Source organism: Lissotriton helveticus, chromosome 12, assembly GCF_964261635.1.
Source record: "Lissotriton helveticus chromosome 12, aLisHel1.1, whole genome shotgun sequence".
In the NCBI taxonomy this organism is placed as follows: Eukaryota; Metazoa; Chordata; class Amphibia; order Caudata; family Salamandridae; genus Lissotriton; species Lissotriton helveticus.
The window spans coordinates 498,380,208-498,392,275 of NC_136073.1; positions in this window are offsets into that span (position 1 = coordinate 498,380,208).

The following is a 12,068-nucleotide window of genomic DNA, read 5'->3' on the forward strand; positions in this document are numbered from 1 at the left end:
ATTGAACACTTCTAAAAAACTGGTATATTGGGATTGTAAAAATTGGGTATTTTTCTGCCGCAGTTGTGATATACCAAGAGTGGACTATTGCTTGGTGAGTACAATGGTCGAGGCAGAAAGAGAAAGTAAACTGCATAGTTCTTTTTTTTCCAGTCTATGAGAGGGTTATGTAGGGTTAACCAGGGTATTCTCAAGATGACTCCATACTGTGGGGCCTTAACAGCATCTAGGGTCAAATGTTCTGAATGGCTTTCAAGATTTTCCTGATCATGACCTGCAAAAAGGATTTTTTCTGTTTGTAACGTTACTGGGGTCCTGCCAATGTTTCACCATCCACCGCTAAAACCACTTCATGAGTTGGCTTTTCTACACAGAAAATCTTGAAGTGTTGTGCTGTCAGGTCATCAATAACATTTCCTGTTGCACCTGAATCAATGAAAACCCCTACTTTATGGATTTGACCAGCAACATGAAGATCCAAAGCTACACGAAAATGCATTCTGTTAACCCGCTGCTGAAGATCTATAGCCTGGGAAGGGATGGGGACTACCTCCAAGTGTAACCCTGCACTACTACTTGGGTTCTTTAGTATTCCTTCCCGGCATCCGTCCTTGCTACTGCCTTTTTAGGTGGTGTATTTTTATTCCGGGGTTTCACGGGGCATTCCTTTACAAAATGTCCTTTTTGTCCACAGTATAGACATAGACAATTTTTACGGTGCAGTTCCTTTTCATCTTTAGTTAGTGGTTGGCGGATTGTCCCAATTTCCATGGGTTCAACAACGCTCTCAGGAGGCCCTGTGGAACCTTTGTACTTATTTAACCACCACACGGTTTTGTCTGGTCTCTTTTTTTCTCCTTTTCCTTCTGCCAGGCGATGGTCTAACCGTAGGGTAAGACTTATGAGATCAGCACATGTAGTAGGCTGAGGGTCAATTCATCCTAAAATCTCCTTTAAATCATCCTTCAGACCCTGGGAAAAAAAATGCAGCTTGCTTTTCCTCAGGCCAAGAAGTTTCTGCCACAAGTCCACTGAATTACATTACCAGATACTTCCTCACTTGCCTTAACTCCAACAACTCATGATCAGCCAACAGAGTGGCTGCCCAATGGTTGAACACCTTTTCGAATTCCTGGATGAACCTTTTCCAATTGTGTAATAGTGGACAATCTTGTCATACCATTGGCACAGCCTAGGACGCTGCGTTCCCTGACAAATAGATCAGAAAGGCTATGCAAGACTGTGGGTCTGGGAAGGCAGTTGGCAGACATGTAAAATGTAATTCCACCTGGGTCAGGAAAATTTGTACTTTGGCTGAATCCCCCAAAAAACGCTCAGGGGTGGCTAGGGCTATTGGAATGGGAAGATTTGAGGAGATGTTTGTGGGCTGAGAGGAACCAAGAGGGGTAGATGTTGTGTGCCATGCATCAAATCCAGTATTACTACTCCCTATCTTGGTCTGCAGTTGTGATAACTTATCCGCCAGTGATAATGTAGCATTCTTGGATTTTACCAAGTCCCTTTGTATCTGCATGATCACCTTCAGGAGATCTTCCATGGTGGTCATGGTGGCAATCCTTCATGTACACTTGGAGGTAGTTTAATTCATGGGCTCACTATTCTGTCAAAGCTGCCGTCTTCCCTGTGATCTGCAAGGCGAGATTATGGCCCACCTCCAGGCAGCTCCAACTCAGTATGCTGTTATAGAACTGAGGCTTAGAGAGGCCAGGCATGGGAAGGGTGTGGAAAGGGAACTGTGGGGAAGGAAATCTGAAAAGGGAAAATCAGTTAACACACACAAAGCAACAATAAGCTTAATAGCCTTCATAAAGTGTTTCTATCTCTTATCTTAAATATCTTTTGAATATATTCTATGATCCTTCTCATACAGAAACGTATATGACTTCTGCAATAACTTCTTGCAGAACTATAAGAGACCCAAATGTTCTGTAATTACTACTTGCCACATTGCAATACACAAACACTACACACACCAGGTGTATTCCAGCACCCTGTTCAATTATCACAGGCACTGACTTATGTAAACCGATGAGAATCTCGAGCCCGAGACACACACATACACCAAAACACTCTCCGAGAATAGAGCCCTGTGGAGATTCAAGAGAGGGCGTGACGGTAATGTAGAAATATGGAAATTAACACTTTCCCCACCAGGGGGGCTTACCACTCAGTGCACGGCCTGCTCTGACTATGGCTACCGGAGCATAGCGGAAAATGGAACTGCAGCAAGCTGAGGAACTTCGCAGCTCTCCAAGGAGGAAATGCACCAGCATGGGAATCCTGAGCCGGCAGCAGAGGGAGTACCAGCACCTCTCCAAGGGCTGGACAACGACCGGAGCGCTACCGAGCAACAACGGGAACTTCACACCAGAGAAAGGATCCAATATACGCTCCAGAAATCGCCCGTGGCCAGCCGCCATCACTGGAACCTGAAGGAGAAAAAAAACCTGCAGACCCTGCTCCGCCCAAGATCAAAGAATAGTGAGCAACACCCTCAAGGGCGGGGCAGCTTATATAGATCTGGACCATGCCCAAGATGACTGCTTTCAGCAGGGGGAAAACCCTGCAGCTGCAGAAGGAAAACAAGTCTGAGCACAGGAGCAACTCGCTAAACAAGCATTGCAACCTATAGGAGAAAAGTTTTCATTAAATCAGGACATTGTAACCACCAACGTGCGGAGAGGGAGAGATGCCTTTTCCCACAGCATACCACTCCCTTATAGGGACAGGGGTGACCCACCAAATCATGCACACTGTGATTGGGGCTGGCCCTAGAACACGCTCCATTGCTCCACTGACAGAACTGACTCAGAATCCAAAAGTGCAGGCCTTTTCAACATTGGGATTACGATGCACGGTTTCTGGCATAGTTTTCATGCCGGCCTGTCCGACATGTAAACCCTTTTGCAAAGAGTGTTTGGGGCCCCAAGCAGAGCCCCCTTGAGGGTGCTGCCTCCAGTTGGGGACCAAGGGGCCCCCCTGTAAATCACTGCATCATGTGGCAGGCACCTTGAGGTGCCTGCCACTGGATGCAGGCATGAACACCTCCCATTTCCCTATGGGAGCATCATTCTTGCTCCCATAGGGATATGTTGGAATGCGACTGGACAGTGTTTGGTCACATCTTAATGAAGAGGCCAGGACTGCCGACCGAAGGTCATTTGGTTCCGTTAACGAGATGGAGTGTGCCCGACATCGTACTCGACCCATTAATATGAAGGAGTCTTGAAATGCACTGCTGCCTTTAAAGTGACTGCAGTCAACACAATAGTGCACACATACATGCATTATTTCTACTGGGCCTCTAAACAAAGATGCCCTTTTATATACTAGGGACTTACAGTTAGGCTGTTAGTACTAATTATAAGTACACCTAATTTGCATATCCTTAATATCAGAGCACTGGCACTGGCCCTGGGTCTGATAAGCAGAGCCCATTGTGCAGTCAGACTGACACATATATATATATATATATATATATATATATATATATATATATATATATATATATATATATATATATATATTACCTACTGGCGGTCGCCAGTAGGTATATATAGTTAGGATTTTTTCCCTATGGGATTTTTGAAAATTCTATGTCTAATAACTTTGGCGTTTGTGGACGGAATTGGCTGAAATTTTCTGGAAAATGGAACATTTTGTTTCTGAGCAGCCCCTGGAAATTTGGGGAGGTTTTGTCAAGGGGGGGGCGAGAAAAAAGGGGGGTCCCAAAACGAGTTTTCCCCATGCAATTTTCCATAGGGCGGTTGGCCTCACTTTTAGCCCGAACGGCCGAATGGATTTGCATGAAACTTGGCAAAATTGTAGGGACTGGTAGCCCGATGTGCCTTTTGTAGGTCTCAATATATGTGCTCCAGTGGATTTTGAGAAATTAACGTTTAAAAAAAGATATATATCTGTAAGCGCGCTCCAGGCAGCGCTCCGGTCCGCGGACCTTAAGCGTACCGGAACTTCGCGTAGCGAAGCTGATTGGCTCTCCGGTGTCTGTCAACATTCTAAACAGTCCGGAGAGGCCACCATCTTGTCTCTCGGTAGGATTGAGAGACAAGAGGAGGCCAAAACAAAGGGGGAAATAACCATAAGGGGGCATAGTAGATCCTCCCTGCCCCCCTAGGTTTAATGTGGAGGCTTTAAAAGGGCCCCGCGGGGCAAAAAAAAAAAAAAAATTTTTTGTTTTTTTGCGTGGGTAGCGCCCGGTCCGCGAACCGGGAAGCGTTCTAGGCAGCGTACTAAAATGAAAAATGAATGATAGACTTTTCAAATGCTGTATGTTAATTGATTGTTGGTTTTGTTGATTATTTTTTATTTTCTTTATTTTTTAAGCATTTTTTTTTATTGTGATTGTGTTTCATAATTTATTAAACTTTCTAAAATTTCATAATTATCATTGAATATACATTGTAGTCTCTGAGGGTGTAAAATGTCCTCATTTTCAAGGAGGTTATCTACTGCTTGTACACATTGCAGTAGTTCTTTGTCTAAAGTTTCATCGAAAAATTCAATATCATTTTCATCAATGATTTCTTGGCTGCTCTCTTGCAGGACAATTTGAAATTCAACTTTCTGTTCGCCTTCCATTTTGCCTGAAATTTAGATTAAAAAAATATATATTAGTAGAGATAGGGCACTGTTGGGATTAATTTTAGATAGGCAGTTTTTATCAGTGAATTTATCTTTGGGCAGTGTATAGTATCAGAGTGGAAGTAGGAATATAAAAAAGTGTATGTGATTTAACGTAAGTAAATTCATAATTATACAAGAGAAGCCTAACTCCATCCATAACTATAACAGAGAAGTCTATCTAAATCTATAACTACTACAGAGGGATAGTATATAACTATCAGAAAAATTTTACCATATTAACTTATAGTGCACAATATACTTCAGTTTTAAAAATAAAAACTTACCTTTAGAAAGAAGTTGAAGGAATTAGTGAAAATCCTATTGAAATGTACACCAAGAAGTAGTAGTCAAAATGGCTGTGTTTTCTTCTCTTCCTTTATATATATTCAGGTATATAACCAATGAAATGTCAGGTAAAAAAAGTAGAAAATGAAAGTAACATATTAATTGGTTGTCAATTCCAACACTTCAAATGTGTTTTGTGAAGTAATTTACCTCACGGTATTTAGAGAGGTCTACAGGCTAAATGGCTAAATGGAATTCCAATCAAATTTGTGAAAATGGTAGGGATTGGTATGTAGTATGAGCTAATCTATATTTGGTGAAATTGTCTCCAGTGGCTTTTCTGTGAACTACTTTCCCACCTTTTTTGATGGTGCGCTTCCCAGGGAGCGACCCGGTACGCGAACCGTTGAGCGCCCCGGTTCGCGAACCTTAAGCGTTACGGGAGTCCACCATTTTGTGTTTCGGTCGAATTAAGATACAAAATGGAGGGCAAATAATGTTCAGAATGGGTAGAAGGGGGCACGGTAGACTTATCTTGACCCCCTAGGTTTTGTGAGGGTGGCTGAGGAGGCTTATACGTGCAAAAAAAAAACATTTTTTTTAAAAATTTCGCGAGGTTAGCTCCCGGTTCGCGTACCGGGTAGCGTCCCAGGGAGCGTACTTTGTTGAAAATTAGTGAAAAAAGTTAGAGGAAAAATAACAATTGTGAGTGATCAGATGTAGGGTAGCTCTGAGAAGAGCTTTTGGGTCTATGGTACATTTAGGTACTTATAAGTAGGTACCAATGCACATTCTTAAATTCAGAGTGAAAATTCTGTTGCCCTCATCTGAGAAGTGAACTCCATCTCCTCTGTAGATATCTTGCATGTAGTAACGCAAGTTATTGTTGTACAGGGAGCCCATTCCATGGTCTCTCATGTAAGCTGAAACAGATTTGTTTACATGCTTCCTCGACTTCTCAATTTGTGGACAAAATTGGTTTGACCACCTCCATTTCTGTCTTTGGCATATATTTGAATATACCAAGGCAGTCTGAGGAAAAAGTGCCATTAATTGCTCAAAGGTGTCCTTTAAAAGCATTTCCAGACCTACACCAGTCAAAGTGCCCAAGTCATTACCTCCACAGTGCACAATTAACAGGTCAGGTTTGGGCAAATGCATAAAGGTTTTCACCAATGGTATCAATTGGTGACATTTTAATCCTCTGTGGCCAAACCACTTAATTTCCACATCTTGTAAATTGAGGTTAGGTAAATTCCTGTTTTCAGCGTACCTTTGAGCCCAGTGAATATAACTATGTCCAACAATCCAGACAGAAAACATGGTGAGAGAAGGTTCTCCTGCAGTCAGATGAAGTGTGGCAATGAAATGGCAGTTGAAAAAATGAGAGTTTAAAATGAAAAAAACTGTGGAGTTTCTGTGTTCATGAAGCAGTAACAGTGATTGGTGGATTTTGATTGCTGAAAACAGAAAGTTAGGGTGCACGGATGAGTTATTTGAAAGATGTATTTTGAATGGTCAATAAAAAAATCATTAAATGAAAGAATGCACTGGATATGCAGGTGCACTGAGAGTTCAGAGTTCAATTGCAACATTGTTGTGTGAACTTGCAAACACCAGAAGTCTTCCAAGAGGTGGTTGCCATGCAGAAAAGGCAGAAAGGGCAGAGGGGGGAAGGGTTTTCATTTGAAAAAAAGTGAGGGAAGAGTTTTGATTGGGTGACATGAGAGATATGTGTGAAGAATTACAGCATTTCTGTGCTTTTGATAGCTGCAGACTCTGGAGTGCATACCTTTTGCTCTGCTGAAGACAAATTGGTGTGTTTCTGAGACTGTTTTCAAACTCAAGGTATTTGCTAAGGTGAGAAAATATTTCTTTAATTTAGATAGAGAATAGTGTGCTTTAAGGAGAAAATTATGAATTATGTGGCGCAAATTGCTTGTAAATATGCTCCCACCTGTGCATGGAAAATTTAGATTTTGAATGTTTGTGTTACATAGCCATGTTAAAAGTGATACAAACATGCTGCAAAGGCAATTAAAAAACGCTTTTATGTGTCTTAAGGACATTTTAAGTAATTTTCCCATGTGCAGTGTTTTGAAATTATGATTTGAAAATCGTTTTTGGGGAAAAGGAATTGTTTTTAAATTTATGACAAGGACATATTGGTGTATGCTTCTTTATAAGGTAATTGACTGTCCCTGATGTTATTTTTCCCATTTTAATGTAAGACCTTTCTCTGTGGCGCAAATTGCTTGTAAATATGCTCCCACCTGTGCATGGCAATTTTTGGTTTTAAATGTTTGTGTTACATAGCCATGTTAAAAGTGACCCAACCATGCTGGAAAGGCAATAAAAAAACACTTTCATGTGTCTTAAGGACATTTTAAGTAATTTCCCTGTGGGCAGTGTTTTCAAATTACGAATTGAAAATCGTTTTTGAGGTAAAGGAATGTTGTTAAAATTTATGTGCGCCATATGCCCCCAAATTTCTTTTTCAGGGGTGCAGCAGGGTTTATTGAGACACCCCTGCACCTTTGGAAAAATTCCTAATTTGCGATGAGCTAATTGCTAATCGCAAATTGCACCTTCTTTCATATGGGCATCCTGGCGCATGGAAATGAATGGGTAATTTGCAATTAGCAATTTGCTCATCGCAAATTTGGAATGGTAAAGAATCGCTATTTATTCCTTAAAATTCGCTATTTTGGAAATGCAAAAAGGTTATATGATACATATGGCGGTTGATGTCTAACAAGATAAGAAGCTTAGGGATACATTTATGATGACTGGCGCAATGAAGTGGACATCACTTACTTCATTGGTAGAGCTTTACATGTATTATGTCCTCTGTATTCTTCATCAAGCGTAACTTTAATCTGCAATCCTGAGTAGGCCTCACCTTAAACAAACCTCTGGATAGGCCACATCTTATCGTCATCCTGAATTAATCATTTAAAATGCTAGGGACAGATTTATGATAGGTGTATGCCTCTTTTGCGCCACTTACAAAACACTGTCCATGGGGAAATGACTTAAAATGTCCTTAAGACACATGAATGTGTTTTTTTAAAGCGTTTGCAATTTTTTTGGGTCACTTTTAACATGGCTATGTGACTCAAACAGTCAAAATCTAAATTCACCATGCACAGGTGGGAGCATATTTACAAGGAATGTGCTCCATGGGGAAAGGTCTTATAATGTAATATGGGAAAAATGACATCAGAGACACTGAAATGCCTTATAGAGAAGCATACACCATTATGTCCTTGTCATAAATTTGCAAACCATTACTTTTCCCCAAAAACGATTTTCAAATCATAATTTGAAAACACTGCACATGTGGAAATGACTTAAAATGTCCTTAATTCAAAATTTGCTATTCCTTATTTTGCGATTGCACTGAAGGATTTGCAAATTTTGCGATTCCTTAAATGCAATGTATCAAACAAAAAATATGTAAAAAATGACATTAAGGATTTGGAAACTACCACCAACTTCTAGTTTGTGGTAATTTGCGAATTCTTTTCAAAAAGCATTTTTTTCCAAAAAACAAAAGGTGCCATATGATGCCAATACATGTCCTTAGGGCATGTATGTGTGCCATATGCCCCCAATTTTCTTTTTCAGGGGTGCAGCAGGGTGTTCTTGAGATACCCCTGCACCCTTGAAAAAATTCCTATTTTGTGATGAGGTAATTGCTAATCGCAAATTGCAACCTTCATTCCTATGAGCCTCCTAGCCCATGGAAATGAATGGGTAATTTGCAATTAGCAATTTGCTCATTGCAAATTAGGAATGGTAAAGAATTGCTATTTATTCCTTAAAATTCGCTATTTAGGAAATGCAAAATAGTTTGATGGTACATATGGTGGTTCATCTGTAACAAGATAAGAAGCTTAGGGATACATTTATGATGACTGGCAAAATAAAGTGCAAATCACTTACTTCATTGGTAGGCCTTTACATGTATTATCTCTTCTGTATTCTTCATCAAGCGTAACTTTAATCTGCAATCCTGAGTAGGCCTCACCTTAAACAAACCTCTAGATAGGCCACACCTTATCGTCATCCTGGATTAATCATTTAAAATGCTAGGGACAGATTTATGATAGGTGTATGCCTCTTTTGCGCCACTGTGCGTCACTTTTATGATGCAGCGGCGGTGCAAAAGATTTGCTATGAGGCGACAAAATTACAAATTGATGCATTTAGGCAGATATGTCATGGTGTAAAAAAAACGTACCACATGAAACCGATGCAGCAGTGATGCAAAAGATGCACCATGTTGCAAGACAGGCCTCACTTGGGGCCATATGTATCAAGCTAATTAGCATTCGCAAAGATCAAAATTCTGCGAATTTCGGCCTTTGCGAATGCTAATTAGACAAATGGTATGTATCAAACAAGTTTGATGCAAAATAAGGAATAGCAAAATTTGCTATTCCTTATTTTGCGATTGCACTGAAGGATTTGCAAATTTTGCGATTACTTAAATGCAATGTATCAAACAAAAAATATGTAAAAAAATGACATTAAGGATTTGGAAACTACCACCAACTTCTAGTTGGTGGTAATTTGTGAATTCTTTTCAAAAAGCTTTTTTTCCAAAAAACAAAAGGTGCCATATGACGCCCATACATGCCCTTAGGGCATGTATGTGCGCCATATGCCCCCAAATTTCTTTTTCAGGGGGTGCAGCAGGGTGTTCTTGAGACACCCCTGCACCCTTGAAAAAATTCCTATTTTGTGATGAGCTAATTGCTAATCGCAAATTGCACCTTCATTCCTATGAGCCTCCTAGCCCATGGAAATGAATGGGTAATTTGCAATTAGCAAATTGCTCATTGCAAATTAGGAATGGTAAAGAATTGCTATTTATTCCTTAAAATTCGCTATTTAGGAAATGCAAAATAGTTTGATGGTACATATGGTGGTTCATCTGTAACAAGATAAGAAGCTTAGGGATACATTTATGATGACTGGCGAAATAAAGTGCAAATCACTTACTTCATTGGTAGGCCTTTACATGTATTATCTCCTATGTATTCTTCATCAAGCGTAACTTTAATCTGCAATCCTGAGTAGGCCTCACCTTAAACAAACCTTTGGGTAGGCCACACCTTATCGTCATCCTGGATTAATCATTTAAAATGCTAGGGACAGATTTATGATAGGTGTATGCCTCTTTTGCGCCACTGTGCGTCACTTTTATGATGCAGCGGCGGTGCAAAAGATTTGCTATGAGGCGACAAAATTACAAATTGATGCATTTAGGCAGATATGTCATGGTGTAAAAAAAACGTACCACATGAAACCAATGCAGCAGTGATGCAAAAGAGGCACCATGTTGCAAGACAGGCATCACTTGGGGCCATATGTATCAAGCTAATTAGCATTCGCAAAGATCAAAATTCTGCGAATTTCGGCCTTTGCGAATGTTAATTAGACAAATGGTATGTATCAAACAAGTTTGATGCAAAATAAGGAGTAGCAAAATTTGCTATTCCTTATTTTGCGATTGCACTGAAGGATTTGCAAATTTTGCGATTACTTAAATGCAATGTATCAAACAAAAAATATGTAAAAAATGACATTAAGGATTTGGAAACTATTGTGGTAAATTGGTGGTAATTTGTGAATTCTTTTCAAAAAGCTTTTTTTCAAAAAAACAAAAGGTCCCATATGACGCCAACACATGCCCTTAGGGCATGTATGTGTGCCATATGCCCCCAAATTTCTTTTTCAGGGGTGCAGCAGGGTGTTCTTGAGACACCCCTGCACCCTTGGAAAAATTCCTAATTTGTGATGAGCAAATTGCTAATCGCAAATTAAACCTTCATTCCTATGAGGCTCCTAGCCCATGGAAATGAATGGGTAACTTGCAATTAGCAATTTGTTCATTGCAAATTAGGAATGGTAAAGAATTGCTATTTATTCCTTAAAATTCGCTATTTAGGAAATGCAAAATAGTTTGATGGTACATATGGCGGTTCATCTGTAACAAGATAAGAAGCTTAGGGATAGATTTATGATGACTGGTGCATCACCAGGGATGTGTCAGTCATCCTGCGCCGCTGTTCCGCCACCCATGGTGTGCTGCATTTACAATGCGGGGCATCATGGGGCAAAAATGGCACAGATGCGTGATGTATCTGTGCTGTAAAGGTAGTGATTGCTGGAGTTGTATCGCAAGTGCGATGCAGCTCAAGCAAGGCTCAGGGGTGCCCCATCTCCACAATGTTGCGTCAAGACCTATGCCTGCTTAAAGCAGGCGCAGGGTTTTGACGCAGCTTTCTCCTATCTGATTGTAAATACGGCACACCATGGGTGGCAGAGCAGCGGTGCACGTTAACTGGTGCATGCCTGGGGATGTGCCATTTAACATAAATCTGCCCCTTTACATTTAAGTATGTGCAGGACACACAGAGTCGGTGAGGCTTATCCAAGGTTAAGAAGAGATGAGTCCTGTTCACTGAAAAATTAGACATAGTCTTCACCTGATCAGCATTGCTGGACATGGCTAAATAATAGCTGCAAAATATTACTCTTGTTAAACAATTTTACTATTATAATCTCTGAGATTTGTCTCTTACTCTGCAACATCTCATTGTTGTTATCTTTCTTTAAAGATAAAGACAACATCAACATGAGCGACAATCTGCAATCAGTTGATTTTGACCTCATCATTGAACTTGTAATTGAAACATCAGTGGATGTTGATCCATTGGATGATTTAAATCCTGAGGATGAAGAAGAGCGTGATGAGGATGCAGATTTGTCCGAATTATATGACATAGGGTGGGAAGCTGACCTGCTTGAGCCTATGGAAATATAAACATTTATTTTTAAAATGTATAATTAATAAAAAGTAAAAATGTAAACCGTTTAATTTAAAAATAAAGACACCTTCAAAAACAGGTTATGTGTAGTGTCTTCAATAAAATATTAAAATATGCTCATAAAATTAGATCAGATTCACATATAAAATAGCACAGGTAACATAAATATAAATGTCATTTCTTTTCTGCTATTTCTGTATTGTAAATTTGCCAAGGACTAAAAAATCTTCTATTTAAAATGTCAAGTAGTGTGTTAAGTTTTTGATCACTGTTATT